Source organism: Kogia breviceps, chromosome 18, assembly GCF_026419965.1.
Source record: "Kogia breviceps isolate mKogBre1 chromosome 18, mKogBre1 haplotype 1, whole genome shotgun sequence".
NCBI classification, from domain to species: Eukaryota; Metazoa; Chordata; class Mammalia; order Artiodactyla; family Physeteridae; genus Kogia; species Kogia breviceps.
This window is the reverse complement of record NC_081327.1, coordinates 46,178,755-46,205,110: the sequence shown is the minus strand read 5'-3', so window position 1 is coordinate 46,205,110 and position 26,356 is coordinate 46,178,755. Positions and strand designations below refer to the sequence as shown.

The 26,356-nt window shown below is 40.4% G+C and overlaps 1 protein-coding gene and 1 pseudogene across 2 annotated transcripts in view; both read right to left on the bottom strand.

The window, feature by feature from the left end:
- ZNRF1 (zinc and ring finger 1) overlaps positions 1 to 26,356 on the bottom strand; it is a 102,853-nt gene that overhangs the window by 58,102 nt on the left and 18,395 nt on the right. The window lies entirely within an intron of this gene.
- On the bottom strand, positions 14,747 to 15,140 carry LOC131744358 (transmembrane protein 203-like; annotated as a pseudogene).

Here is a 26,356-nt window from a genome sequence, read left to right as displayed (position 1 = left end):
GATGGTGGTGGTGTTATGGCTGTGCCAGCAAACAAGTATTTTTTAGAAGTTCCTCAGGTTGGTTAAACAAAATGTGGTCCATCCGAACTGTGGAATACTACTTAACAAAAAAACAAAACAGAACAAAAAAGGAATGAATTCTTGATATACACAACAACTTGGAAAGGGTGGTCCAGTGGTTAAGACTCTGCGCTCCCAGTGCAGGGGGCCCAGGTTTGATCCCTGGTCGGGGAACTAGATCCCACACACCACCACTAAAGATCCCGCATGTCGCAACAAAGACCCGGTGCAGCCAAATAAATAAATAAATTTTTTTTTTTTAAGAAAAGAAAAAAGCCGATCCTGAAGGTTATACACCTGTATATTCCATTTATAAAGCATTAACAAAATGACAAAATTATAGAGATAGAGAATAGATCAGTGGTTGCCGGGGGTTACGGATGGGGGGAAAGGGTTGAGTATGACAATAAAGGGAAGGACTGGGGATCTTGGTGGTGATGGAATATTCTATAGCTTGATTGTGGTGGCTGGTACTCCAACTTACACATGTGATAAAACTACACAAACCACACACACACACACACACACACACGGGTGGATGTCAAGTGGTGAAATCTGAAGGTCTGTGGATCGTCCCAAAGGTACCAATGCCAGTGTCCTCGTTTTGATATTGTGCCACAGTTACATAAGATATACCACTGCAAGGGAACTGCATGAAGGTACAAGGGACCACTCCATTATTCTTGCAACTTCCTGTGAATCTATAATTATTTCAAAATAAAAAGTTAATCAGACGTTCCTCAGACGATTCCAAACTTCCCTAGATAAGAACTACTCATTTAGTCTAACCACTTACTGTAGAGAAGAAAAATCAAACGTCTATAGAGGTCTCTCAATCACAAAAACTTTATCTTCTAATTCTAAAATTAAAGTAAACTTAATCAATCACCAAAAATGTTTATTGATATTTCTGAGCCATTTGTGCCTAAAGACACCATCCCTTCCTTCCTTGGGATAGTAATCGTGGCACTACATGAAATATTAGGATTGAGATAATCCAAATGGGTAATGTGGGGGAAAAAGAGGTAGGTCAAGTGGACCAAAAGGAGAGGAGAGGGGGGGAAAAAAGAGAGAGAGAGAGAGAGAGAGAGAGAGAGATGCTTTCTAAGTGACATTGGAGCAGGTGCAAACTAAAAATTATAGAGTTTTTAAAAAACTGAGTGTTTCACACCCATCATATCCAAGCCTAGGTTTGTCAAAACGAGGTTCTCTGTTTTCAGAGCTTGTAAACCATTATTTGCTAGTAAATTTCATGAGAAGCAGAAGGGGACATGCTCTAGACACAGCTGTTTCCATCTGTTGTTGAAAATAAGATCCTGTCTAAAAAAAGAAAATGTTAAAAAGTCATAAATCCTTCAAACTACAGCCTCAGCAGGGGAATGAACCCCGATTCTTTTCATCTTTTAAAATGTAAACACTTTGCTCTAGCTTGATCATATAGAAAAGGAAACCATTCTGACACATTTAAATGCTGATGTACTGATGCCCTTAAGAACCAAAGATTAAGCAAAACAGGGCCCTCGGGGCTTCTACAACTTAACGACTTCACCATCCTCCCTGCTGCTTTTCACCACCCCATCCCTTCTCCAACCCCCAATCATTAAGAAAAAATAACCGGTAAGATCTTTGTAATCAGGATTAATAATGATTTGGGAGCTAAGAATCCCTGACTTGTTAAATCGTGAGAACGATACCAACTTGAGTCACTTGCTGTAAGTTCACAGGAGAGTAAACCTAAGACTTAAAAATTATTTGAAGTGCCAAGTCTCAATTCCCAAAATCAAAACCAGGGGAACTTCCAGTTACAGTAATATGACAGCCTAGAAAACCAGAAAACCCTACTGCTACAAATACCTAATACTATTGGAGAACAAAAGAAAGAACTGGAAATCCCCAAGTGCCAGAAACCAAGAGAACTGAAAAGAGAAAGTGAGGGTTGGGGGGAGGTTGGTCTGCTTGTGCTACAGAGGAAGAAAAGCCTCTCCTGAGCTCTGCAGCTGCAGGCCTGCACCTCCTACTCTGATGATGAGGTTGCAGTCAAAAATTACAAAACACAGAGGGAAACAATCCACCAAGGGCAAGACTCCAAAAACAGTACAGTCTGACAGATCCTGCAAATACGTATACAGTAATGTCTACACCTTAACTTTTATTTTCCTTTGGCTGCGTTGGGTCTTTTTTGCCGCATGCGGGCTTTCTCTAGTTGCGGTGAGCAGGGGCTGCTCTTCATCGTGGTGCACGGGCTTCTCATTGCAGTGGCTTATCTTGTTGTGGAGCACGGGCTCTAGGCATGCGGGCTTCAGTAGTTGTGGCGTGCAGGCTCAGTAGTTGTGGCCCACGGGCTTAGTTGCTCCACAGCATGTGGGACCTTCCCGGACCAGGGATGGAACCTGTGTCCCCTACATTGGCAGGCGGATTCTTAACCACTGCGCCACTAGGGAAGTCCCTACATCTTAACTTTTAAATGGTTCAGAAAAAATTATACATGAAAGAGATAAGGGAGTGAGACGGAAAAGAGTTCAAATATGACAAAATGTTAATTGGCTAAATCTAGGTGAGGGGAATATAGGTATTCGTCGTCCTCTTCTTTAAGTTTTCCGTAGGATTTAAATCTTTCAAAATAACAAATTGGGAAAAAGAAAAAATATATCTTATACATTTATAAACATAAAACCAATGTCTGTATCACGGCAATTAAATATGGCCATGAATGTGGGGGTTAGAAAAGAATGAAAGAACTGGAGGAACTTAATGATTTAATATGGTTCCAAGCCAAATAACTTATAGAAAGAAGTAAGTCCCCAGGAGATCATTTGAGGGAGAGTTAGTTCATTTCTTTCAGGGGATCTCATTTCCATACTACTTAGAGCAGAAAGTAGTATATGCATTTGTATTGGATCATCGAAGGAAATGTAATTGCCAACCTCACCAAAAGATCTAAGAATAATATTTTCACTAGATATTCTACAGCCATGAATCCTGAATACTAAATTAGCAAAAGGCTTCTTACGTTAATGTCAAAGTGATTTTTAGAAAGAAACAATACAAGGGGATAAAAAAAATAATTCATCTGTGGATTAAAAGAGCTTGTGGGACAGCAAAGCAGAACCTATGGGAAATTTAAAATGCATATACTAGAACAGGCAAACCTATACAGGAAGTATTGATAGATTGCCTAATTCTGGGAGACTTGGGCTGGGGGAGGGGGGGGCGGAGAGAAGATGTGGAGGGTGCAGAGCTTCTTTCTGGGATGAACTGATGGTGATGATGGTTGCACACCCTGAAGACACTAAAAAGAATTGTATACTTTAAATGCATGAATTATATGTGAATTGTATCTCAATAAAGTTGTGGAAAATGCTGGACTTCCCTGGAAGCGCAGTGGTTAAGAATCCGCCTGCCAATTCAGGGGACACAGGTTTGAGTCCCGGTCCGGGAAGATGCCACATGCCACAGAGCAACTAAGCCCATGCACCACAACTACTGAGCCTGTGGTCTAGAGCCTGAAAAGAACTACTACTTCACAACTACTGAAGCCCGCGTGGCTAGAGCCCATACTCCGCAACAAGAGAAACCACTGCAATGAGAAGCCCGCGCTCGCAACAAAGAGTAGCCCCTGCTCGCTGCAACTAGAGAGAGCCCATGCGCAGCAACGAAGACCCAACACAGCCAAAAATAAATAAATAAATAAATTTATATTAAAAAGTTGTGGAAAATGCATATACTAGAAAATAAAAATAACGTAAAATCACTATTGAGAGTGTCCAACTCAAAAACCTAGGAAAGAACTATAGAGCAAACCCAAATAGAGGGAAAGGGAGGGCAAACTGGCCCAAAACACAGCACCCAGCAGAAAATGACCATGGTGTTTAGGCAGAAAAAAGGTTAACAGTGGCAGAGTAACATGGAAGCTAAGCTTCTGAGGACAAGGCCAAACACCATACCACAAATGGACCAATGAGGAGCCTCCCATCTCGGGGACAGCTGAGAAAAACGCCACCATCACCCCCCCCCATCCCTGATGCCATTTACATGCTAGAATTTGACCGTGTCAACATGCCGCCTCCATGGTCTCAAGTTGCTCTTTGCAAATTAGCCTTTGGATGGGGCCCAGGTCACCTCTCTGGACCGTGCTGTGAGGAAAGCCAGGCATTTAAGTTTTCTGAGCTCTAATGGATGAAAGCAGGCCCTCATGAGGTTGGAACTCCAACATCCATTCCTGAGGGCAAAGAAGGTTCAGAAAGGACCTTCTCTAACCCAGTGAAAAGCATCTACGAAGCCACATCAACGATCACTTTCGGTGGTGAAACTTTAAGAATGTTCTCTTTAAAAATCCCTCTGCGGGTCAGGAACAAATCAAGGATGCCCACCATAACTGCTTCCGTTCAGTGGTGTATGAGCCAGCTGGGCCAGTGTAGTGTTACAGGCTGAATTGTGTCCCTCCTAATTCCTATGTTGAAGTCTTAACACCCAGTAACCCAGAATGTGACTGTATTTGGAGATAGGGCAGTTAAGGAGGTAATTAAGGTTAAATTAGGTCATTAGGATGGGTCCTAATCCGATATGACTAGTGTCCTTATAAGAGGTGAAGATTAGGATACACACACAGAGGGAAGACAGCCATCTACAAGCCAAGGAGAGAGGTTCAGAAGAAATCGACCCTGCCGACACCTTGATTGTGAATTTCCAGCCTCTAGAACTGTGAGAAAATAAATTTCTGTTGTTTAAGCCGCTCAGTTTGTGGTACCTTGTTATGGCAGTCCTAGCAAACTAACACAATAAGAAAAAGACACAAAAGATATAAGGACCAGAAAGGAAGAAACGCAAGTGTGATATGATTATCTGCTTTAGGAAAGGCAGGTGAATCTACAAACTGCTAGAACTAATATAAGCTCAGTAAAATTGCCAGACGTGAGATCTACACACAAGAAAGTCAACAGGACCCCTCCTAATATACCAACAACAATTAGAAAACAAACAGGTATGTTAATTAACTGTCCCTCACTGTGCAGACAGATGAAAAAGTTGAGATATATTTATCCACATATCAAGGGAACACTACCAAGTAGTTAAAATAAATGGGCTGGATCTGCACAAATACATCTCAAAAACACAACTCTGAATTAAAAACCCAAAAAGCCAAGTTACAAAGAAACAGATACTTTCCATCTATTCATTTTTAATACACACACAAAATCATGGAGATGCATGTAAGTACAGCACAGATAAATCCACAGCAAGGGTGTTTATATTAAACATTTCATCTTGGTGATAGGCACATAGATGTTTGCCATATTATTTTCTGTACTGTTCTGTATATTTGAAAGGCTTCATTTTTTTGGATAAAAATAAAAAAACTCTTGAGGTCCAGATAAATGCAAACATTAAATTCTAAGGGGCTCATGATGTTTTAAAAAGTCCCATAACAGGGTTCTCTACTATCTGTACACACATGCTTTTTCAGGGGACTTTAACCTCACTCCCACACTACTACAACCCCAGCAGGAAGGTAAAACCAGCAAAGAAAGCGATTTAATTTCCAAGACATTTATTTTCAAGTCAGAATAAAAACCAACTTCAGGTAGTACCCTTTTCTCAGGGCTGTGTGGTCGACTATAATCTGAAAGGTGTCAGGGATAAATATACCACATTCTCCACCTGGGATTAATCAGGGAGATCAGTAAAGAGAAGATTCAGCCTAGTCAAAAGAGCAACGCAGGATTATAGGCATCAGGTGCAACACGGTTCACATTGAAAGTCAAGTTAGGACCACAATACGGATGCCTTGGATAAAGCCAGTGATTGATAATGTCATGGAATCTTTATTGCTAGGTTAAAAAAGAAATCTTAGATCCAGTAAAAACCTGCACTGGCCCCACCTATGCTTATTAGCAGTAACCTTCCCCACTCATCCATCCCCTCTCTATGCCTAGGATAATGACTCAAGCGTCCACTTCCCAGCCTTCTTCTAAGGGGAAAAAAAACAGTCAAGAATACCTAATAAAAGACTGTAGTGCAAAGGGCAGGGAAAGTTCATGTGTTTAATTTTAGTCAGTTACCAGGTTTTTCTTGAGCCCTGGCCAGAGTTATTCTGGTTCTGGCATGGGGAATCTATTTTGCATGGGTGTGGGTTAGATTAAAAACAAAGAAATAAACAAAACTCTCACAACAGGCACTCAAAGAACACGTCCCTAACTGAATCCATGAGGTCACCAGACAAGCACTGACCACTGATCCAACCAGGACACCTGCCAGGAGGTTCTGGTAAAGACAAGGGTTTCCCACAATACAGAAAGAGACAGGGGAGGCAGCTAACAGAATCACTGTCTCAAATCCTCTGCCACCGCCTCCTTCAGTTGGAAGTATTAAGCAATGTTGGAGAGAAAAAAAAAAAAAAAAAAATCCCACTTTCAAGAGACCCATGGATGAAAGAGAACCATGTTAAGCTCCCCTGGAAGAATAAAATATTAAATAACAGATGAGGTGCTTAAAATATTATGTTACTCCATTTTTAAGTATCTCACTATTGGTTCATTTGTTATATATACAGCCCTTTTTTCCAAGGGAAAGCAGAATGTCCATTAAACAATTTGATCCTTGTAAAATCAATGGCAGCAAAGTAAGTCAACAGGACGAGGGCGCCTGTCCTTTACCCAGCAAGGCTGATTGCAAAGGACTTCCAAGGATTAAATTCTGAAAGTCATGATCTGGGTTTTAAAATATGCAGCAAAGGTAGTTCCTGATTCACAGCAGATTCTTTGGAAAACAATACTCCATTCAACCCCGATATCGTCCTCATCTCTTAATATGCTCCCTCCTATAGCTATCTGTGTACTTGTACTACACACTGTCTCTTTGACCAGAGCATAAGCTCCACGAGGGCAAGAACCGTGTTTTGTCCATTTCTGCACATCCAGTAGGGCCTAAAATGATACCCTGCATATAGTCAAATGCTCAATAAACATTAGCTGGGTTTAAGCAAATCCGGCCCAAAGAGGCCTAGTGAAAGAGAAGGAAGATAAGAACTACAGTCTGGAAGGCGGCCTGTTCAAAAGAAATACACATTTAAAATGTTAAAAGATGAATAGCCATCCTTTGCAGGCCAGAGATATAATCTTCCTCTAAGTAAAATTGATGAAGGGAAGCACCAGAGTTTCCTCTGGCAAGCTTCTGAAAAGATAAAAGAATGTCTGCTTTGAGTGATAATGTGTTACAGGCTTAAGCAAGAACAGGTGAAAAAAATCTGATAAAACCATGAAGCTGCTGTTAACTCAATGCAGAGGGAACCAGGCTTGGCCAGGCTGCTTCACAACTCGTGGCTACAAAGGTGGCTTTAAAATAAGGAAGGCTCAAAAAGAACAGGGAAGATAAAGGCATTATCCTCAACTGTTCTTTATTGTACATGGTCTCTTACTCCTATTATGTATTTATGGAGTGCCAACTACTGGTGAGCCATCAAGGTGAAGGGAAACACCCCAGTCATCGCTACTCAGGAGTTGGCCTTGGCTTGTGTTCTCATTAGCTGTTCAACCCGCTATGTGCCTAACCTGGAGAGAGGCCCAGTACATCAAGTATCTCTCAGGAACCATTTATTATAACCTCTCAAAGAGCAGTCAGTTTCAGTTTCTCTCTGAGAAGTCATAAAGAGTCCTGAATGAAAAACATCAGGATTCAAAAACAGATAACCATCTTGTAGAAATCGACAAGCTGATTGTAAAAATTTAGATGGAAATATAAGGACCTAGTATAGCTAAAAAGATTTTGAAAAATAACAAATTCGAAGAACATACACTACAAGATTTCAAAACTTAACTATAAAGCTGTAAGTAACCAAGATAATGATAGATAAATCAACGCAACTGAATTGAGTCCAGAAATAATCCTTTACATTTATGGCCAGTTGATTTTGCCAAGTGAATTCAGTGGGGAGAAAGAACGGTCTTTTCAACAAATGGGGCTAAGACAACTGAATGTAAAAGTGGTTCTTTAAAAAAAAAAAGGAACTGAGACCCTTACCTCATACCATACCCCAATATTAACTTAAAATGGAATAGAAACATATGTAAGAACTAAAACTATACAACTTCTAGATGAAAACAAACACAGGAGAAAATCTCTGTGATCTTTGGATTAGACAAAGATCTTTTTACATATGACAACAAAAGCATGATCAATAAAAGAAAACCAGTGATAAACTGGACTCAATCAAAATTTAAAATATTTGCTCTTTAAAAAACACCATATAAGAAAATGAAAAGACAAGCCATATATTGGGAGAAAACATTCTCAAATCACATATCTGGAATACATAGGGAACTTTTAAAACTCAGTAATACTGACAACAGCCAACCTGGTAAAAAACAAATGGGCAAAGGTATGAGTAGACATTTCACCAAAAAAGATATATGAATTGCTATCAGGCACACGAGAAGAGACTCAACATCATTAGTCACTGGGGAAATGCAAATAAAAAACCACAATAAGATACCACTACCCACCTACTAGAAGAGCTATAAATTCCTAAGACTGACAATACCAGGTGTTTTGAGGATGTGAGAAAATTGGAACCCCGATCCACTGCTGAAATGTACAACCACTTTGGAAAAGTCTGTTTCTTAAAAGGTTAAACAAAGAAAGACCTGCCATGTGGAAACACATATCCACATAAAAACTTACACATGAATGTTCACAGCAGCATAATTCAGATTTGCCTTAAACTAAAAACAGTCTAATTGTCTACCACCTGGTGAATGGACAGACGAAATGCAGTAAGTTCATACAATGGAAAACCATTTAGCATTAAAAAGGAACAACACGCTCAACATGCAGGAACCTAAAAGAAGGAAGCCAAATGCAAAAGACTTCATATCATATGATTTCATTTATATGAAATTCCCAGAAAACACAAATCCAGGACAGCAGATCAGTGGGACTGAGCAGGGACTGACTACAAACAGATATAATGTAACTTCTGGGGGGTTGGAAGTGCTATAAAATTGGAATTTAGTGATAGTTGTACAACTCTGTGAGTGAAAATCTTTGGGGATACTTTCTAGTAGAAATGGAGTTTTCAGGCAGAGAACAAAGAAAGGGATTTCTCTATAACAGTGCTTTTCCAACTTTAGCAAGTGTAAGAATCACCTGGAAAACCTGTTAAAACCCAGACACCCCAGATATCCTCCCATCCCAGATATGGATTCAGCAGGTCTGGGATGGGGCCCATGACTTTGCATTTCTAAGAAGCTCCCAGAATACTCAGTAAAAATAGATTCCAAAGTCCCACCAGAGATCTATTACACAGCCTCCTCAGGAGAGGAGGGCCTGGGCATCCACACCTCTTACAGGGAGAGTCACTCCCGGTATCCATTCACAGGGGATTGGTTCCAGGACACACTCACCCCCTCCAACGGAAACCAAAATCCATGGATGCTCAAGTCCCTTACATAAGATGCATAAAACCTACATACATCCTCCCATATGCTTTAAATCATCTCTAGATTACTTACAATACCTAATATAACGTAAACACTATGTAAATATTCAATAGTTACCAGTGAGTGGCAAACTCCAGTTTTGCTTTTTGGAACTTTCTGGAATTTTTTCCATGGTTGAATCCATGCATTGGGAACGTGTGGACGGAGAGGGCCAAATATATAGGGAGAATCCCATGCTGAATCTCATGGTTCAGCACTTCATGAACTACAACACTCTCATATACAATTAATTCCAGCAGTTTGAAGAGTAAAATTTGTGTGTTCCTATTTTGAAAATGATAAAGTAAATGTCCTATATTTTAAATGGTTCAAAATCAGAAGGGGTTCTGCCTTAGGCCTTTCTAAATAAAGTAATTTGCAGAGAAGTAAATTGTATTTATTCAAGGCATTCTAAATATGCCTCCACATTTAAAAAAAAATTTCTCCTTTAAAAATGTTTAGGCCACTTTTCAGGCTGAATCTAATTTTATATCTGTTCAGATGCAAGATCACATGTCTTTCTGAATTCTTAACAGGGATGTGCAATTGTCTGATCCATAGGATCACAATTCTGACTACCACAGATAACACTCTGCAGCAGTGGTGCCACTTTTAATGGTTCAACTCAGTAACTACTGGAGTCTAATGCTCTGCTATCACAGAAGACCCAGACACAGAAGACCAAGTTTGTACCGGGAATTCACCATACTTTTTAGTATCATAAAAAACAATAGTACTAAACATCAGTGTGTGTGGGAACAGACGGGGAACATTTTTACAGATATTTTTACATAGTAGGATTGTGTTCTAGAAAAAAATGAAACAGCGCTTAAATTATTTTCAATTTCTCTGATCACCATGGTTCAAAGGAGAGGGAGTGGTCTCGCACTTCGTATGCCATGTTGCAGGAGCCAGAGAGAGCCGGGCTGAGTGCTTAGAAGAGCACACACGGGACATCCCTAAGAGCACGTCACCTCACCGTTTCTTCAGATTCTGACTGAAATGGCCTGGGGTGGGGCTCAAGCTCTCCAGAGGAAGGATTCAATGATAAATTATATATCTAAAGACAGTCACAACGATACTGTCCACCCCTCAGGCTTCTCTCTGCAATGGCCCCTCTCCTAGCCCAGATTCCTGTTTAGACCCACAGAATGCGGAGGAAATGACAGCAAGGAACTTCTGAGGCTGGACCCTAAGAGAACATCAGCTCTGCTTTCACTGCTTGGAATGCTTGCTCTTGGAATCCAGCTCCCACGTAATGAAACCCAGGCTAGACAAGTGGCGAGAAAGCCACCTGGAGAGGGAGAGATCCTTGCCTCCTAGCCACGCCCACCAAGGTCCCTGTCTGTGAGTGAAGCCATCTTAGATGTTCCACCCACAACTACAATCTCATGAAATGCCCCACCTGTGGCCACACAGAGACGAACCACCCAGCTGAGCCCTGCCTCAATTCCTGAGCCACAGAATTATGAGCAAATATAAAATGGCTGTGTTCTAAAGCCACTAAGTTTGGGGGTAAGTTTCGTTTCCTAACAATAGAGTATAAAAATAGGTTTCAAGTCTGCTCTCAAACTTTTTCTAGGTAAATGGTGTGCAGACTGTAGTCAACATGTATGGACTTGGTCTCTATACACCTCAGGGGTGGGAGGAGCCTGAAATCTAGCTACCGGGGAAAGAAAATAAGCGTTCATAAGCCAGACCTAATCTGCTTCATAGACTTTTTCACATCTGTCCGCAAAAGATTTTGTTGCTTCCCAAATTGTATATTAAAAAATCAAGTTACATGAATGCTTTGTGTTTTTCTAAAGGCCAAATCAGACACAGGACCGCCACTACACACCAACCTATCAACGTGATTCTACTCATATTAAGAGTTTACTGAAACAGAACGAACAAAAGACCCTAAAGACATAGCTTTCTACAGTATCATCCAGTCTGCTCTTCCCTCTATATACCAGCACCCCTGTCAATTTTACGATAGGGAAGAGAATTTAAACCCAATCACATCTAAGATGCGACCCATCACAAAGGCTGCACAAGCAGATGCTGAGTCAGGCAGATTCAAATTCTGGCTTTGTCGTTTCCCATCTATAAAATGGGAAGTTTGGCACTGAATGAGCACTCAAGAAATGTCAAGTTCACGTTTACCTTCTCTCTTCCCTCCCAAATCAATGCAACTGAACCTATAAAGTACTGCATAGCCCAAGGATTTTCTTGAACGTCTAAGCAAACACGGTAAAGAAACTGAATCACATACGGCTCAGTTCACAGGGCTCAGGGGGATTAAACATAAATATCCAGGTACACTGAATAAATCTTACTGATCCAAGTACCATACAGGTATCACTATCCTTTCAAGTGTTTATAATTTCAACATCTGAGAAAGAAAATTAGTGAAGTTGCTTCCATATTTGTGGACAGGTTGTCCCAAATTTTTTTTTTTTTTTTTTTTTTTTTTTTTGCGGTACGCGGGCCTCTCACTGTTGTGGCCTCTCCCGTTGCGGAGCACAGGCTCCGGACGCGCCGGACGTGCAGGCTCAGCGGCTATGGCTCACGGGCCCAGCCGCGGACGTGGGATGTGGGATCTTCCCGGACCGGGGCACGAACCCGCGTCCCCTGCATCGGCAGGCGGACTCTCAACCGCTGCGCCACCAGGGAAGCCCTGTCCAAAAATTTTTAAATGACAGAGCAGATAACTTAGCTGCCAGAGAACAGGCCATTCTTGTCTAGAGACAGATCCTTAAAAGAAGTGCAGAGGAGATGAGCTCTGAGCCTAAAGCAGCTACGCAAGTCTTAATGATCCCAACTCAGAACTGGCGAGTGAACACTTCAGTGCTGGGAAGTAACAAGTCCTTGAGTTTATGGCTTGAGAGAGAGGAAGGCTTTGGTTGAAACAGGACAAATAGTCTTCATATTCCGAAGGATGCTAACAGATAGAGGAACTTAGTTCTGCTAGGGTTTAGGAGACCAAAGATTCCCAATATGATCCCTGATTCTTATATAAGGTAGTGAGCTGAATCTTCCACTCTAACTGGCATCAAATTGATACTGGCAGCCTCCTACTAATTACAGCCCAGTCTTCACCTGCCTCTGCTATACTGCAATTTCCTCACCCTTTTAGTCACCTGAACCACAGGACCAGAAAAGTAAGACTATATGTGCTTTCAGGTCTCAACTTAATATAATTTGCTCAAATCTTATAATGTCTGCTCTATGAACTGTGAAATCTCAATTTTATTATTTAGGGACAACTCACTCACCCTCCTCTCAGGTACAGTGGTTGAACTTGAGGCAGCAGGGAAGGACTTAGAAATCTTCTGCTGAAGGCAAATAAATGGAGGAAAACTGTTGCAAGGTTCTTAGCCTATCCATGAAGTAGTATAAGACTAACTGAAGATACACTGTGGTAAGTTAAAAATGTATAATGTAAAACCTAGAGCAACCCCTAAAAAAAAATAAGCCAAAGAGGTAAAAAGCTAACAAGCTCATACTGGAGATAAAATAGAATAATAAAAAATTCTCTTAGTCCAAATGAAGTCAAGCAAAGAGGATAAAAGCAACAAAGAACAGAGACAGAAAAGCAAGATGGTCAACTTAAACCCAATCATACTGATAATGGCATTAAATGCAAACATTCCAGTTAAAAGGCAAAGATAGTCTGGATAAAAGCAACACACAATTGTATGTTTTCTCTAAGAAACCCATTTTAAATGAGAAGATACAGATAGATTAAAAGTAAAAGGATAGAAGAAGATAACCATGTGAACACTAATCAAAAGAAAGCTGAAGTGGCTACAATTATTGCTGGAGATTTTAACACTCTGCCCTGTATCATTGATAAAACAAGTAGACAGTAGACAGTATAGTTCCAGAAGACCTGAAAAACACCATCAACCAAATTGACCTAACTGACAATGATAGAAAATCTACTCAAGAACAGCAGAAAACACATCCTTTTCAAATGCATGTTGAATGTTCAGCAAACTAAAACACATTCTGAGCCACAAAACAAATCTCAAAAAAATTTAAGAGGATTCAGGTCATACACAGTATGTCCTCTGATCACAACAGAATTAAACTAAAAACCAATACCAGAAAGATATCTGGAAAATCCCTAAATATCTGGCAATTAAATATGACACCTCTAATAACCTATAAGTTACAGGGGAAAAAAAAAATCACAAAAAATTAGAAAATATATTGAAATGAATGAAAATAAAAGCACAATATATCAAAACTTATAGAATACATAATATTTTTAAACAACTAAATAAAATAGTGGTTTTGTTTGTTTGTCTGTTTTCAGCAAAACATTCTTATTTTTATCTCAGCAAATGTTCTCATTTGGCACCTGACTAGCATCAAACCAAAGCCCTTAGGCCAACAGGCGTGGCCTGAGACCATACGCAAACTTCTCATGTGTAGGTCTCAATGGCTACGCGCATCAGAGCACCCATTCCTCTCTCTGGTTCCTTAGGGCCGCCTAAAGGTCTCAGGTGCGCTAACAGTGCCGGCCATGAGGTGGTGGAAAAGTCGTGACACTGCAATCTGCTGGGATAGGAAGACAAGCAGTGCGTTGAAAGCAAGTTCTTTTCTCAGGCGACAGATATCCAGATAGGGTCCCGATCATGCTTATTTAACATACACCTGTCTGCCTGGGCTGGAATGAAGAAAGAGCCATCCTCCCCAGTTGCCCCAGTTGCTTGTGTCTGTAAACCAGACACAAGCTGGTTTACACTTTTTAGAGCTCAAGCATCTAAGGAAGTCTTGTCTGGGGTGATGGGGCAGTAAGCTCTCAGGTTGGCACTGCTGGCCAGGGGAGATCCCGAGTCCGAGTCCAGCTTTGCAGCCTTTGCACAGTGGGTACTTTCCCAGGATCCATGAAAATACTCAGAGCCCAACAGGACATTTTACTTATACGCAGTTTCCAACTGTCAGAGGAGTTCAGGACTGTCTGGCCTTCTCAGGACCCTTTCTCAGGATCTCAATTCAAGAGTAGCTATTCAAAGCATGAAATAAGAGGGAATACATTTTAAGAATCAAGGTTGCTCTTTTCAGCCCTGCTGAGGGAACAATTTCAGACATGACTTTTAGAGAGGCAGCTGGGCACCCAGCAGGGCACAAGCTGGCTTTCAGACCCCGACTTCTCCTCTGGTGCGGCGGAAGTGGGACCTCAGCCTGGGGTCCTGCATTCCAGCTTATCTTCTGCGAGCCTAGCTGACCCGGCAGGCACGGATCCTGAGCAGCTGCAGCAGCGAAGACCGGAGACGCGATCAGGCCGAGCCAGAGCTTCCGAGTCTGCTCCACCGGCTTCTGGCACAACAACATCTCAAAGACGAACTTCAGGCTAAGAACCGTGAGGACCCAGAAAAGGCGGAGCACGGCCAGCCGCTTCTCTCCATCCTGCAAGAGGCGCACGGAGACGATAGTGGTGAAGTGGGTGCTGAGCCGGTCAGCGGTGAAGAAGGGCACGAACACGTTCCACCAGGAGAGGCCGGGAGCCAGGCCGTCCACACGCAGGGCCAGCAGCAGGGCCAACAGGTGCACGAAGATCTCGAAGGTAGCGAAGCGCAGCCACTGCACCAGCTCCCAGAGCGAGAAAAGCATCGCGCCGGTTAAGCACGGGCCAGGGCCCGCCCGCCGGTCCCACCCGCCGGCCCTCGGCCCTGGTACGCAGCTGATCCCCCTGCCCCCGCGCGGGACCCACCACTGGCAGCCAGCCGACGACCGCCTTGCTCGGACGCCATGCCCCGCCGGGCTCGGCCCAAAAGAGTGTTTATAGGGAAATTTTTTTATAGGGAAATTTTTTATAGGGAAATTCATGGCTTTAAATGCTTTAGAAAAGAAGAAAGGTCTAAAATCAGTGATTTAAGCTTCAAGCTTTAGAAGTTAGGAAAAGAAGAGCAAATTAAACTGAAAGAAGGAAGAAATAAAAAACAAATCAAAATAGAAGAGAGAAAATAGATTGAATCAATGAAACCAAAAGCTGGTTCACTGAAACAATTAATAAAATTGATAAATCTCCAGGCAGACTAATCAGAAAAAAGAGAAGACACAAATTTCCAATGTCAGGAATGAAAGACAGGTAAACATTCTTACAGCCACTAAAAGTATAAAGAAATATTACAAACAACTTTTTGCTGATAAATTCAACAACTTAGATGAAATGGACAAATTACATGAAAAAGACAAACTACTAAAGCTTATTTGATAAGAAACAAATAAACTGAATAGCCCTACTATATATACCTGTTAAAGAAATTAAATTTTTAGTTAAACTTTTCTACAAAGAAAATTCCAGGCCCAGAAAGCTTTACTGGTGAATTCTATCAAACATTTAAGGAAAAAAAAAAAAAACTACACAACATGGTCCAGGAAATAGAAAAGAAACACTTCCCAAATCATTGTATGAGGCCAATATTACTGGTACCAAAACAAGACAAAAATATTACTTGAAAAGAAAATTACAAATACTCCTTACAAGCATAAAAGTAAAAATCCTTAGCAAAATTTTAACAAATTGAAATGAATAACATATAAAAAGAATAATATATCATGACCAATTGGATACATTTACTCTTAGAAATCAATGTTATCCATCCTATTAACAGAATAAAGGAGAAAAATCTTATGATCAGCACAACAGATGCAGAACAAGCATTTGACAAAACTCAACAGCCACTGAAAATAACAACTCTCAGCGAACCAGAAATAGAAGGAAACTTTATAAAACAGCTAGCATCATACTTAATAATGGGAGACTGAATGCTTCCTCCGAAGGCTGGGAACAAGCCAAAGATGCCTGTCTCACTACTTCTACTCAACATTGTACTGGAGATCCTAGCCAGTGCACTGAAGTAATAAAGCATACAGATTTGAAAAGAACTAGTAAAGCTGTCATGATTTGCAGATTATGTAGTTAACGTGTGTAGAAAGTTCTATGGACTACACAAAAGCTACTAGAACCAGCAACTTAACTTAGCAAGGCCATAAGATACAAAATCAACATACAAAAATCAATCATATTTATATGGCAACAAACTATAGGAAAATGAAGTTTTAAAAAAAATATTTTCCTTATTTATTTATTTATGGCTGTGTTGGGTCTTCGTTGCTGCACGTGGGCTTTCTCTAGTTGCGACGGGAGGGGGCTGCTCTTCGTTGCAGTGCACGGGCTTCTCTTGTGGTGACTTCTCTTGTTGTGGAGCACGGGCTCTAGGTGTGTGGGCTTCAGTAGTTGTGGCATGTGGGCTCAGTAGTTGTGGCTCACAGGCTCTAGGGCACAGGCTCAGCAGTTATGGCGCTCGGGCTTAGTTGCTCCGCGGCATGTGGGATCTTCCCGGACCAGGGCTCGAACCCGTGTCCCCTGCACTGGCCGGCAGATTCTTAACCACTGCGCCACCGGGGAAGTCCCAGAAAATGAAGTTTTTAAAAGTACCCTCAAAAGATATGACACCAAAAGCACAAACAACAAAAATAAAAACAGATAAATCAGACACATCAAGATTTAAAAGCTCTGTGCATCAAAGGACACAACGGAGTGAAATAGCAACCTACGGAATGGGAGAAAATATTTGCAAATCATATATCTAATAAGGGGTTAATATCCAGAATATATAAAGAACTTCTACAACTCAACAAAAAACAAATAGCCCAATTTAAAAATGGACAGAAGACTTGAACAGAATTTCTCCAAAGAAGATATACGGATAGTCAACAAGCACATGAAAAGATGCTTAATGTTACTAATCATTAGGGAAATACAAATTAAAACCACAATGAGCTATGACCCTACACCTGTTAGGATGTCTATTATCCAAAAGACAAGACATACTAAATGCTGGTAAGGATGTGGGGATTAAAGAGAAGCCTCGTACATTGTTGGAGGGAATGTAAAACTGGTACAGCCACTGTGGAAAACAGTATGGCAGTTTCTCAAAAAATTAAAAATAAAATTACCATATGGTCCAGCAATACCACTTCTGGGTATACATACAAAAGAACTAACTGAAAACAAGGTCTCAAAGAGATATTTGTATATCCGTGTTCACAGCAGCATTATTCACAATAGTCAAAAGATGGGAGCAACGCAAGAGTCCATCGATGAATGAATGGTTAAACAAAATGTGATATGTATGCAACAGAATATTAATCAGCCTTCAAATGGAAAGAAACTCTGGCACTTGCTATAAATGGATAAACTCTGAGGATATCAAGCTAAGTGAAATAAGCCAGTTACAGAAAGACAAACACCATATGATTTACTTATATGAGGTAGCAAGAGTAGTCAAACTCACAGAAACAGAAGTACAATGGTGGTTTCCAAGGGCTGCGGGAGGCAGAAATGGGCAGTTGTTGTTTAATGGGCACAGAGTTTCAGCTTTTCAAGATGAAAAAGTTCGGGAAATTGGTCACACAACAATATGAATATACTTACCACTACTGAACTGAACCCTTAAAAGTGGCTAAGATGGTAAATTTTATGTGTATGTTCACCACAATTAATTTTTTAAAATAATTGTAATGTGAAATTCTTAGAGATAAATGTTTATAAATGTGTACAAGACCTTTATTCTAAAACTGTAAAAGATTGCTGAGAGATTAGATCACTTAAACAAATGTAGAGAAATATCACTTTCATGGATTGGAGGTTGCAGTATTAAAATTCATTCATAAATTTCACTCAATCCCAATCAAAATTCCTGTAGGCTTTTTTCCTAGAAACATATAAGCTGATTCTGAAATGTATATGGAAATTCAAAGGATTGAGAATACTCTAAACAATAATTTCAAAGAATAAGGTAGAGGATTTACAACATCAATACTTGATTTCAAGACTTACTATAACACCACAATAATCAAAAGAGTGTGGAATTGGCGTAAGGACAGACATATAGAGCAGAACAGAATAGAGTCCAGAAGTAGACCCACAGATATACGGTGAATAGTTTCTTTTCTTTTCCTTATCCCTTTCTTTCTTATTTCAGTAACACTGGTTTATAACATATATAAGTTTCATGTGTACAACTTTATATTTCTACTTCTGTATACACTACAGCATGCTCACCACCAAAAATTTAGTTGCCCTCTGTCACCATATAGTTGATCACTTTTACCAATTTTGCCCTTCCCCTCTCCTCTGCCTCTTCTTCTCTGGTAACCACTACTCTGTTCTCTGTATCTATGTGCTGGTTTTCCTTTGGTTTGTTCATTTTGTTTGTTTATTCTTCATATTCTACATGTGAGTGAAATCATACAGTATTTGTCTTTCTCTGATTTATTTCACTTAGCATAATACTCTCAAGGTCCATCTATATTGTAGCAAATGGCAAGATTGCATCTTGTTTTATGGTTGAGTAGTATTCCATTGTATATATACCACATCTTCTTTATCTGTAAATAGAGTTTTTACAAAGGTTCCATGATAATTCAATAGGGGAAAGCATAGTCTTTTCAATATTTGGTGCTGAAACAACTAGGGGGAAAAATGAACTATGAAAGCAAAGACAAGGCTTGTACATCAAAATCTACAAAACAGCTGAAAGAAGTCAAGGAAGGTCTAAAAAATGGAAAGACATCCCATGTTCATACACTAGAAGACTTTAATATTGTTAAGATGTCAATACTCCCCAAATTGATCTAGAGATTCAATGCAATCCCTATCAAAATCCCAATTGCCTTTTTCACAGAAATGGATAAACTCATCCTAAAATTCAAAGGAAATTGAAAGCAACCTCAAAGAGCCAAAACAATCTTGAAAAAGAAGAACAAAGTTGAAGGACTCATACTTCCTGACTTCAGAATTAACTACAAAGCTATAGTAATCACAACAGTACTGGCATAAGGATAAACATATAGACCAAAGGAATAGAACTGAGAGTATAACAGTAAACCCAAATATCTATGGTTGATTGACAAGGGTGCCAAGACCATTCAACTGAGAAAGAACAGTGTTTTCAATAAATGATGCTGGAACAACTGGATATCCCCATGCAAAAAAAATGAAGTTGGACCCCTACGGCACACTACAGACAAAAATTAACTCAAAAGGGATCCAACACCTAAGACTATAAAACTCTTAGAAGTAAACTCAGGTAAATCTCTCTGACCTTATATTAGACAACAATTTCTTAAAAGTACAAGAAACAAATGAAAAAAACAAATTAAGCTTCACCAAAATTTAAAACTTTTGTGCCTCAAAGGACACTATCAAGAAAATGGAAAGCCAACAGAATGGGTAAATTTTGGCAAATCATGTATCTGATAAGGGACTAGGATCCAAAATATATACAGAAATCTTATAATTCAACAACAAAAAGACAAACAATCCAAATAAAAAACTGTCCAAGGACTTGAATAGACATTTCTCCAAAGAAGATATACAATGGGGCAACAAACAAGAAAACATGCCCGACCTCCTTAGGGAAATGCAAATCAAAACCACAATGAGATACCACTTCACAACCACAAGGATGGCTATTATCAAAGAAACAGACAATAACAAGTACTGGAGAGGATGCAGAGAAATCAGAATCCTCATGCACTGTGGGTAGGAATATAATATGGTGGAGATTCTTTGGAAAAAAATCTGGAGTTTCTCAGAAAAGATCAAACATAGTAACCATATGACCCAGCAAATTCACTCCAAGGTACAGGCACAGGTGAAATGAAAACGTATGTCCACACAAAAACTTGCACTTGAATGTCCTTAGCAACATTGTTTTTAATGCCCCCAAAGTGGAAACAATGCAAATGTAAATCAACAGATGAATGGATAGGCAAAATGTGATATACCCACCCATACAATGGAATATCATTCAGCCATAAAAAGGAAAGAAGTACTGATATATGCTACAATATGAATGAACCTTGAAAACATTATGCTGAGTGAAAGAAATCAGACACACAAAACCCACATATTACATGGTTCCATTTTTATAAAATGTCCAGAACAGGCAAATATATACAGGTAGAAAGTAGATTAGTAGTTGTCTAGGCCTGGGGTAAGACTGAGAGAAAGAGAGTTACTGCTAATGGTTATGGGGTTTCTTTTTGGGGTAATGAAAATGTTCTAAAATTTACTGTGGTGATAACTGCACAACTCGCTTAATACATTAAAAACCACTGAAGTGTACATTTTCAATGGGTGATTGGTATGGCAAGTGAATTACATCTCAACATAGCAGTTAAATTTTTTAAAAAGTCAAGGGAGAAATGGAGCTGGAGAGAGGAATTTCGGAGTTATCAGCCTATGTACAGTACTTATAACACTAGCCTCAAAAACTTCTCCAGGATTGCACTATACAACAGAATGAGAAGTGGTCCAAGGACTAAGCCTCCATGTCCTTCAACATTAGAGGTAGAACAATAAGGAGGAATCAGCAAAGGAGATAACATCAGTGAGAGAGGCAGGAAGAAAACCAGGTGAGCGTGGTTTCCTGGAAGCAAGTGAACAAAGTGTTTCAAGGAGACCAACTTGTCAAATGATTCTGGCTTCCCCAAACTGAGAACTGAGAAGGGACTACTGATGTAGCAACATGAAGGTTCTCGGTGACCTTGAAAAGAGCAGTTCTGATAGAAAAGTGAGGGCAAATACTTGATTACAGTGGATTCAAGGAGATTGGAAGGAGAAAAATCAGAGAATCAAGAAAAGAGAATTCTTAAGGAGCCTGCTAAAGAAGGAAGTAGAGAAGTGGGGTGGTATCTGGAGGAACAGTAGAATCAAGAGAATCTATGGGTGCTGTTTTTAAGATGAAAGAAACACCAACAGTTTTATGCTGATAGGAATGTGCCACCAGAGAAGCAACTTTTAAGAGAGAGGGGAGGAAGGCTGGAGCAACACTCTTGACTCAGCAAAGAGGAACGAAACCTAGTGCGCAAGTGGAGGCCTTGGGCTCTGCTGGGAGCATGGACGGCTAAGACCTACTAGATACAGGAAAGGGGGAAACAGCACAGATGCAACTAGGTGCATAGATACGGTGGGGAGCGCCAATAATGTTTTCTCGATTAAATTGGAAGTAAGGTCATCAGCAAAGGCTGAGAAGGGACTTTTGAGAAGAGAGAAGAAGGTCTGGAACAGTCCTCTAGGAGGGCAGGAGGATGAATAAACTGTAGAAATACAGCAGGATTCCCAGGCAGCACTAAGGGTCTCCTTGAGGTTAGTGATTGTGAATCAACAGTGAGGCCAGGAAATTCCCTAGCGGTCCAGTGGCTGGGCTCCCAGCTCTCACTGCTGAGGGCCCCGGTTCCATCACAAGTTGGGGACTAGGATCCCACAGGCTGTGCGGCACAGCCAAAAAAAACCCAGCGAGGCCAGAGAACATGTTCAGAGTTCCCTCCAGCCAAGGAGAACACCCACAGAGCATGCAGAGATTTGGATTCGACTGGAGTTGTGGTTTAGCCAAGCAAGTGTGACAAAGCAAGAGGGGAAGGGGACTGATAGTGTACTAGAAGAGGCAGTGATTATAATGACTGACTTGGAACTTAACATTATTTAAGGAGAAAAGTAAGGGCATGAGGGGGTGAGGGATGGAGAAGGAAATAGGATCAATGGACTACAGGACCTGTTGAGAGGACTGATGCTATGACAAAACGCAGAAAAATGCAGTCACGGGTGGCAACTCTCACAGTTGACATGGTGAAGAAATGTGTTTTATTTCTCCATCATTTTATGAAAACATAAAGAATGCTATAGGCATTGGTAGTACCTGGTAGGAAGCACACAGGGTGGAAAAAGACTCCCATAATTTAATTTCTGATGGCCAAACTGACTGCGATCTAATAACAACATGAGATGCCATTTATTAGAGTCACATCACTTTCTACCTAATTAGGCTTGTTCCCTAACTGCTGGGGCTCAGTCTTCTCATCTGTTAAATGGGGATGATAACCGTAACCACTTCTACAGGTTGAGGATTGAAAGAGTTAATATATGAGCAGTATTTACAACTCTGCCCGGCACTTAGTAAGCAATAAATAAATGTCTGCTATTGCTAATACTGCTATAACATACTATTGTTTAAGATCGTGCATGTCTCTTATTTTTAAAAGCTGCAATAACCAACAAAAACAGACTGTTATAAAAGCAACAGTCTCAGTAGGGAAGAGTTCAAAGACTCAAGTATTAAGCCCGGCTCAGGCTCAAGTCATTACAGAATTCTTCCAAGTACTTTTCCCACTCTGCTCCAGTTTCTCCACTTTCTGGGGACATGGGAGGAATAACATGTGGCATCCAAAAAGGGCTGTGAGCTCACAGGAACTCTACAAACATTAACTTTGCTGTTGGATAATGGGTTCGACTTCATCCGAAACTCAATTTCTAGGTTCTGTGCCAGCTCCTTTACTTTCTGCCCACATGGGTGGCCTTGATAGTCACATGGAATAGCAACATCTTAAAAAAAAAAAAAAAAAAAAAACACACACACGAAAAAACCACCTTAGGAAAGGGTGCTTTTTCTTATTTAGGAACATTTCACATGTACACTTAGAAACGGACCAGACTTCTTTTACAGTTCAAATGAGATGCTGGCTTGGTTACTGGTCATTTTCTTACTCCATAGGTCACTGGAGGAGGGAGGAGAGTCAGACATTCGCCTGCCTGTCACCTGACAGAGACTCCTCTGTGGGATGTAATCCCAGACATTGTCCGGGTCCCAGTGCATTGTTACAGGTCCCACCAGCATGCTGCCTGTTTGAGTGTCTGTTTTAAGCACCCCGAGGAAGCAAAAGCACCCATTGAGTGCAGAGCCCTAAGATGAGCTGCCTTGTACAGGCCTGGCTTGAAATGTCTCCACGCCTGCCTCCAACCTGTTGTTTTCTTTTAGGGCGGTTCAGATTGTGGATCCAAAAGGTAAAATTGTCTTATGCTCTAAGTCTAGCTATTGGTAGAAGCAATCATCCCAACAGAAGTAAAAACCGGAAGAAGCAGTGAACTCTGGAACGAGTTGTACATACGCAGATTGTCTCAGGATTGAGGCTGAAGGAGAGGAGAACAGGGGCCCTATGAATCCTATTGCCTGGTGTTATATATTTACCAAATATTCTCCGCTTTGGGGGCTGAGCTCTGGGCTCTTTCTATTCTATAATTTAATTGCTCTACTGAGAACAAACTAAATTAACAGGAGGGGCTATGTGATCTTTCCCTGCGGCATTCTTATAACAACTTACAGAGAAGTGTGACCAAATGAGAGATATGGTCTCTCTACCAAAGAGGTAAAAGGGTGAAAGCATTTTGGGGGCAAACTTCTCCGGCATCAACCTGTTACATCATGTGTTCACCCAAACAGGCACAATGGCTGGGAGGCGGGCAGGGGGGATTTGCTCTGAATAAGTCCCCTCTCGCAGGTACAAGTTTCTGGAGATAACAACAGAAACAAAAACAAAATAAAATCTACACATGCACATGGAATGACATGGAACAACATTAAATAAAAGACAGAGGTTGCGAAACGAGATAAGCAGAATGTGATTTCTGCTGTTTTAAACATATCTACTAGTCCGTGGGGGCAAAAATCTGGAGAAATACATACCAAAGGGATTATGGGGAACTTTTGCTTTCTATCAATACATCAATGTTTGAAATCTTTACAATGAATATTCTGACTATTTCTGTGATCAGGAAAAAAAACCCAGGAAGAACCCATGCTTCCATATTTGCTTGAAAAACAAAAACTGCTAATCTGGAAACCACAAAGGTCTGTTAATTTCTCTATTTCTGCAGAGCATCTATTAGTTCGTCCTTTCCAACTTTTCACCTGCTATAGGACATTTTTCTCTTTTAGTTTCTTCTTTTTTCTTCTACAAATGCTGCCTCTGAATTCTTTCTAAATCCTTCCCAGTCATCTTACAAGCCATCTTTTTCTTTTGGATTAATTTCTTCCAGAAAGTCAACTCCAAGCTAGCTTTGCCAACCCTACAAATTCCACCAGGATGAACTAATAAGTAATGGATACTTTCTCATAAAAATTACCTTTATCTTCAACTCTAGAATTAACTTCCTTTTTCATGTGCATCTTTATGGAACAACTTTTATTTAGGTACCTACTCTATACCATGAGCCATGAATACTCCACATAGAATTAGAAAAAAACAAACAAAAAAAAACTTCCTCAACTACCATATTTGGTTCATAATGGTACTCTGCAATCAACAAGAACAATGTCCCTTCTCAGAATAGCAAACTCCAAACCTCATATCCCTAGCAAAGAACAGTAAACAGGTTTAGTCTCGCATGCCAACTTCAGCTAGTTAGTCTGACTTGGAGACCCAAGTACTGTGTTGAGAAGGATTCTGAGTCCATGTAGAGCTCCATAATAAAGAGTGAAGTACGTTTTTTTAGCAGTTCTTTGTCATAGGCAAAGAACAAGGTTGGGGTCACTGGCTCTTCCTTCTCTTCACAACCTGTTGGGGCCAGGCTGGTATGTCCCACATTGTTCTTATTTTTGGTCTATCTTGAGTCCAGTCACTGTGAAATGTTGCTAAATTTGAAGAAGGTGTGGGTGTGTATATGCTGGGGGCGGGGGTTGGAGGAAAAAGGTACCTCTTTTCTCCTCTTGAGAATCTTTAACTGTTCTACTGCAACTCAAAGGAGAATGAGATGGCAATTTAAGGGGCTGGAGAAAGACGATTTCACTACAAGGAATTTCCAACCTGAGTCAAATTTCAAGTAATAGGACCTTGGGCTGGTTATCTCCAGTCACGCACAAACCCATCCTCCATATTCTCAGTTTAATCACAATTGCATAAAATCAATAGACCCATGCAGTAATTTTCTCCATGTTCCCCAAAGTTTATTCAACATCAGGTTCATTCACCTTTCTACTTACCCTCTTCCCATGGTATCAAACTACAGGTAAGACAAGTAGGCTTGGGTTTACCATTTCATCCTGTAAATAATTCTCAGAATGCAACACCCTCTCTGAATTCTTCCCACATATAGATAATACAGAATGGTGATAACGCTAAAGAAAGCCTTCTAGTTTCTGGTTATCAATAGGTTCACTTGATCTATTTTCTGAAACTACACTTTCACCAATTCTCTGTCTACTGTGAGAATACTATGGAAGACTTCAGAACAGCACAGTCCGATAGAACTTTCTGCAATGATGGAAACGTTCCATATCTGTGTTGTCCAATTATAGTAGTCACTAGCAATTTGTGGCTACTGAGCACTTGAAATATGGCTAGTGTGACTCAAAGGAAGTTTTACATTTTAATTAATTGTAATTTAAATAGCCACAGGTGGCTAGTGGCTACTATACTGCATAGTGCTACCATATAGGACAGAAGAAAGAGAATAAATCCAGCCTCCCTGGAAAATGGAAAGCTCTAAAAGTTTATCCTGGAACTTCCCTCTGCATATCCTGAGTACAGAGGAAGAGTTAAGTCTTCTGTTGCCGTAGAAACAGATCCTTGCCACAGCTGTGAGCCCCCGAAAGGTACAGTGCTCAAAGATTTCCCTATATGACTCAGGAGCTGCTCTTCCTCTGGGAGCAGAGAACAAAATGATGATGGGCTTCCAGCTTCCTGCTTCCCTGTTCATACATGCCAGTGATAGGGCTTTATGGAATTTCTGAGCAGAAAGAGAACAGAAAGCAGCTAGCCAACCCCACTGACTTTCCCAAAGAGAAAAACAAACTGTGAAGGTAAGGTGACTTACTCATTTAAAATTTTTTTTACACAATTGAAGGTAAAAAGTAAACAACCCACAAGGAATTTAAAATGTAGTTCAATGAAACATAAAACTCAATGAACAGGTTAAAAAACAGGTGAAGAAAGAATTACTGTACTGAAAGGTAGAGACAGGAAATTACCAAGAGTGCAGC